Consider the following 6,306-nt stretch of genomic DNA (forward strand, 5'->3'; position numbering starts at 1 on the left):
GAGGCTGAGGGGTGACCTTATAGAGGTTTACAAAATTATGAGGGGCATGGATAGGATAAATAGACAAAGTATTTTCACTGGGGTTGGGATCCAGAACTAGAGGGCATAGGTTTAGGGTGAGAGGGGAAAGATATAAAAGTGACCTAAGGGGCAATGTTTTCAGGCAGAGGGTGGTACGTGTATGGAATGAGCTGCCAGAGGATGTGGTGGACGCTGGTACAATTGCAACATTTAAGGGGCATTTGGATGGGTATATGTAAAGGAAGGGTTTGGAGGGATATGGGCCGGGTGCTGGCAGGTAGGACTAGATTGGGTTGGGATATCTGGTCGGCATGGACGGGTTGGACCAAAGGGTCTGTTTCCATGCTGTATATCTCTATGACTATGACTCTAAAAGGTGAGGTGGGATTGACTGCCTTGTCAGTAAGGCAGGATCTGAGATCAAGGAACCCAAGTGAAAATGAATCAACAGGATTCGGATGAGAACTTTACACTGTTTGATGCCATATCTGGTACAAGAAAGTACATTAACATATTTGGACAAGCCAGTAGATTTCTTGGTATTTACTTACATCATCCATCTTTCTTGTTGTTGGCAATATCAAATATTGAAATTATTAAGAAATACTCTCTAACTAAACTCAAACAAAACAAAAGATCATTATTTTCTATCAGCTCCAATGCCTGCATCATTTTGCATAATCTTGTTACAATAATAGATTATAAGTGATGGCCACTCCGTAAACTTTCCTTTTATCAATGCACTTTAAATTTTTATCTTTTTAACATTGAATTTTGACTGTATTAACGAACAATAGCTGAGTAAATTTATATCATTAATTCATTAATATACAAATCACACTAATGGTTCAAGATTGTCTAGTGTTCATACGAGCTTTAATTTTCTTGTTCAATAACTCAGTCAATATCTTCAAGCCTCAGCAATAATGTAACATGTTTTGTTTCGAATCAAGTACTATGGTTTCAGGAAGATTGTTTAATATCATTATTTTCTTTCTGCACACCACCATCGCAAGTCACCTGTCATTTTGCGATGTACACAGAATCTTGAAGAATCTTCATTGCTTGGCTGTCACTTGCTTTCCTAATGGTGAATATATGTGTGGCTTAAATTTGAATATTATGGTCTCTTCTTTTGTCCATTACTACCCTTCATTTTCAGAAGCTGTTCCGTGTTTCATTTTATTCTGGAAAATGTTGCAACCAGAGCTCAAGCAAGAATGCACAATTCGAGGGCCCCGATATGTACTAACTTGGCATCATTACTTGCACTGTCATCCCCAAGTCAGAGGTTTTGACTTTGTGGTTCAACCTAAATGTGAGGTGCTGTATTTTGGAAAGGCAAATCAGGGCAGGCCTTATACACTTACCGATAAGGTCCTGGGGAGTGTTGTTTAACAAAGAGATCTTGGAGTGCAGATTCATAGTTCCTTGAAAGTGGAGTCACAGGTAGATAGAATAATGATGAAGGTGTTTGGTATGCTGTCCTTTATTGGTCAGAGTAGAGAAGTTGGGAGATCATGTTGCAGCTGTACAGGACATTGGTTAGGCCACTTTTGGAATATTGTGTGTAATTCTGGTCTGCCTCCTATAGAAAGGATGATGTGAAACTTGAAAGGGTTCAGAAAAGATTTACAAGGATGTTGCCATGATTGGAGGATTTGAGCTATAGAGAGAGACTGAATAGGCTGGGGCTTTTTTCCCTGGAGTGTCAGAGGCTGAGGGGTGACCTTATAGAGGTCTATAAAATCATGAGGGGCATGGACAGGGTAAATAGACAAGGCCTTTTCCCCAGTTTGGGTGAGTGCAAAACTAGAGGGCACAGGTTGCGGGTGAGAGGGGAAAAATTTAAAAGGTACCTAAAGAGCAACTTTTTCATGCAGAGGGTGGTGTTTGTATGGAATGAGCTGCCAGATGATTCTATGAAATTCTATGAAATCGACTCTACTTAGAATAAGGAGATCATGTCAGTGGTGTCCTGAAGTAGTATTGAGCAATGACTACATTATCAGATCATAGAATCATAGAATCTCTATAGTGTGGAAGCAGGCCATTCAGCCCATCGAGCCCACACTGATCCTCTGAAGAGCATCCCACCCAGACCCACCCCATCCCTGTAACCTTGCATTTCCCATGACTTATCGATCTAGCCTGCACATTTCTGGATGCTATAAGCAGTTTCACATGGCCAACCAATGTAACAGATGATGCTGATCTATATTCAAACTGAGAAGCTCATATTATGGAGTGAAATTTGTAAGTGACAAACAGCTGGGGCACAATTATCTACATTTTTCCAAACTGTATGGAATTTTAACTCCATAGTCTGAGTGTTTTTCTTGTGAATAGATTTTTTACCTGCAAGTCTGTCTGATTGACCACCTGAGCTCCGTGTTGAATAGGGAGCATAGGAAAAGAGGTGGTGGTGTAGTGGTGTTAGCATTGACTTATTAATCCAGAGAGAAAGTAAGGACTGCAGATGCTGGAGTTCAAAGTTGAAGAGTGTGGTGCTGGAAAAGCACAGCCAGTCAGGAATCATCCGAGGAGCAGGAGAATCGATGTTTCAAACATAAACTCTTCATCAGGAAAGGTCAGCATGATGACCATTAATCCATTGTCGATTGTTGGAAAAACCCATCTGGTTCACTAATGTCCTTTAGGGAAGGAATCTGCCACCCTTACCTGGTCTAGCCTACATGCAACTCCTGACCACAGCAAGGGGTTGGTTAACTCTTAGCCATCCTCAATAAATGCTGACCTAGACCACATTCTGTGAATTTAAAAAAAAGCCCACTCAAACTTCTGCTATGGCAAGGTCACCTTTCATTCATTTTCTTGATTCACTCATGGGGATGTGGCCATCTCTGGATAGGCAAGCATTTATTGTTCATCCCTAATTACGCAGAGGACAATTAAGGGTCAACCACATTGCTGTGGGTCTAGAGTCACATGTAGGCCATATCATGTAAAGATGGCAGATTTCCTTCTCTAAAGGACACTAGTGAACAAGATGGGTTTTTTCCAACAATCAACAATGGCTTAATGGGCATCATTAGACTCTTAATTTCAGATTTTTTACAATTGAATTCTTCTGCCGTGGTGGGATTTGAACCCATGTTCCTGGGATTGTAACTGAGTTTTTGGATTAATAGTCTAGCAACAATACTACTCAGCCATTGCCTCCTTGCTCCGATGAGCATAGGCCCAAATTGCTCAATGTTTCCTCACAGGAAATATTCTCCTTAAGTCCAAGCACTGACTGAGGATCCTGTTACATCTCTTAACTTTTTTCCATTTCTGATCAGAAGTCATTCTAATAAAACATTGGTTTAGTTTTGCTGTCTTCAGCTGTTGTCCTCATCTGCTGAGCACTTCCATTTTTAGAAATTCCATTTTTAATTTTTTAACACAATAAGGAAGTTCAGCATTCTGCAGAAGAATGAAAGAAATGCAGAGGATGTCGGTTTTCAGCAGCCAGGCTAGAGATTATAAGAAAGGTTGTGTACAGCAAAGTATGGAGAGTTGGATGATTAGTAGAGATAGATGTTTAGAAGACTTCAGAAAGAAAGAGATTGGGCCAAGGTTGTGGAAATAAATGGTGGGGTAGGATCTTCTGAGAGAGAGGATAACAGCTTAGACTGGGAAGTAGCTCTCTGACTCCTCTTGACCCACAAGCAGTGTTGGAAAAACATTTACCTCTCCACTTGCTCCCTCATCTTCCTCTAAATGCTAAATTTCCCAAAGCCTTGTAAATTAACTAGACAGAGATCAGTATCCCATCACCAAGTCACCCTTTATTTACATGTGCACAGTACATAGTCTCTGACAAACTAGTTCAGACCTAGTCCCTAGGATGAGGAGACTCTCTGAATTGCCTGTTGAGATATGTCAGTCAGGACTCCCTGATTGACCCAGGTTAACAACCTCAAACAAGGATCTCATAGTCAATGGGATCCACCTGCCCTCATTTCAATTAATATAGCTTGGAAAGTCTGTTGCTTAGTGCTAAAGCTGGAAGGGAAGTAAAATGAACCGATTCAAATATTTAAATGAACAAACTATTGTCCTTGAGCTTGTAATCCTACAACCAATCAAATTAGAAGTAGGCTGATTTGGAACTGATTGTGTTGGGTTTTGTCATTGTATCCAGCTGAAACAGTGGCTGATCAATATTCCACCTGAATAATGCAGAAAGAGCAGGTCAGTATCATGGCTGACGCCTTATTGATAGCCACAAATAGATTTAAATGGCTTTACATCTAATCTGCGGTTTGTGGGTCCAGTAGACAAAAATCCGAAATGGGCGACATTTACGGCACTTCAAAACGATTCTTCATCTGAATCATGTAAAATCTTTTCCAGTGACATGGTAAGGTGCTTTAAAAAAAGTCCATCTTCTTGTTTGTCACACTCAGAACTCTTTTTCAATTATTATTTCACCCGCTTTCTTCTACTCTCTTACAGCACATCAGTGAGTCAATACTGTCCCTTCAAGGTAAAACTAATATAGTTGAGAGAAAAACACAGAGAATGGTCTACACAGCAGATAATTTAGTTTATGATCCACTTGGCTAGTTCTCTTAACTGCTTAATTAAAACTGCAATCCCTTGTTCTTTAAACAAATATTGTTACAAGAATAATTATCCTCACACAAATTGATAAGGAAGATTTCTTTTCATTTCACAGTTTTTTAAAAAAAATTGCATCTACATGAAAATTAAGCAATCACATTCTTAGCCAGTAGCATTCGAAGGAAATGGATTTTCTAAGATTTCAACGTTTCTGTGGTTAGAGCTAGATTAGAAAGCTCTAATGCGATTTTGTTTCTGGTTTATTATAGATAAAATTTTAATATCTCTCTTAGCATGACTGTTCTTGACTGTGAGAGCATTCAACATCACATTTTTTTTGAAACAATTATCAGCTGCTCTTTATTTTTACGTGATCATTTGAAATCCATAAAATCTTGTGATTAGTGTACGAATTAATTAACAAGTCTCAACGTTGCAGTGATACCATCTGTCTCGACTGGTCAGAATGCTTGGAGCTAGCTTTTCGTTACATCTGGAGTGAAATTTCTTATGTATGTTAATTGTCAGAGTTCAAGGTTATTAACCACTTCTGGTCAAGCCCAATGGATTATTTTTCTATTGTTAAAAATTAGCAGTCATTTTCCCAATGATTGAGCTATAGAGACTGCTGTGATGATCAAGGAATCTCAATATAAAATTTTAATTACCGCTGTGCAATCTCTGGCTTCTGAGCAGCTTAACTCTTCAGCTATGGGGATAGAATAATTTACATGCAATTAAATCGAGTTGAGAATTTAGCCTTTGGGTAATATTGACTAATGAATCTAATATGATCCTTACATGATATGCTAGTCTGGTTTTGCTTCCAAATATCCAAATCCCTTGAAAACTAGAGATTCATTTTGCAATTTAACTTTCTAACTGTGTGTTATTTATCCTCATAATCAGGATTTTTAGTTTTCAAAAAACGGTTGCTGTAATTCTTTAGCTTTAGTTGTTACCTGTCTGAAAAACAACTGCTTGTGAAGTGATTGACTGTCATGGCTGATATAAGTAAATACAATCTGGTTTGCTCAAGTGCACAATCAAAGGGTTTCATGAAGAGCTGTGAATCCTCAGTAGACAGACCCTGTTACAAAACCTATTTCTGTTTTGATTGATTCTATCACACACTTCTATTCTGTCCCTGTCCTAGTCATCTTATCTCCAGCAGTTAACTCTGACAGGCAAGATCGAACGAGAGAACCATCAATGAACTCCTCACAGCTCAGTCATATCCAAGGTAGTGCAAAGCAGTTATCCATTCACTCAGATTTTGAGCTGCTGATTTTCAAAACAGGAACAATGAGGTAGTGTGCAAAGAATAAATTAGAATGCATCTTTAGTTGCACCTTTTTATCAAACTAAAATAGAAAAATTTTCTCTTTCCTCAGATGTTGGAAATGTCTTTAATATATTAAATAATCAATCAGAGGATATACATTATATATATTATATATAATTATATATTTTGAAAAGACAGCAGTGATGATGAGGGTAGCAATATGTATATTTTTTATGCCAGAGAACAAAAAAATCTTAACTTTATTCAAAATGTTGTGTAATTGTATTGGAAACTATTTCAGTCCCACTAACTAGGGGCAGCACTCAGTTACAGTGCAGAGTGCCCAGGTTTGATTCCACCCTTGGATGACTGTCTTTGTGCAATTTGCCCATTCTCCCCATGGATGTGTGGGTTTTCTCTGACGGTCC

The sequence above is a fragment of the Chiloscyllium plagiosum genome, chromosome 26 (assembly GCF_004010195.1).
Source record: "Chiloscyllium plagiosum isolate BGI_BamShark_2017 chromosome 26, ASM401019v2, whole genome shotgun sequence".
Classification (NCBI taxonomy): domain Eukaryota; kingdom Metazoa; phylum Chordata; class Chondrichthyes; order Orectolobiformes; family Hemiscylliidae; genus Chiloscyllium; species Chiloscyllium plagiosum.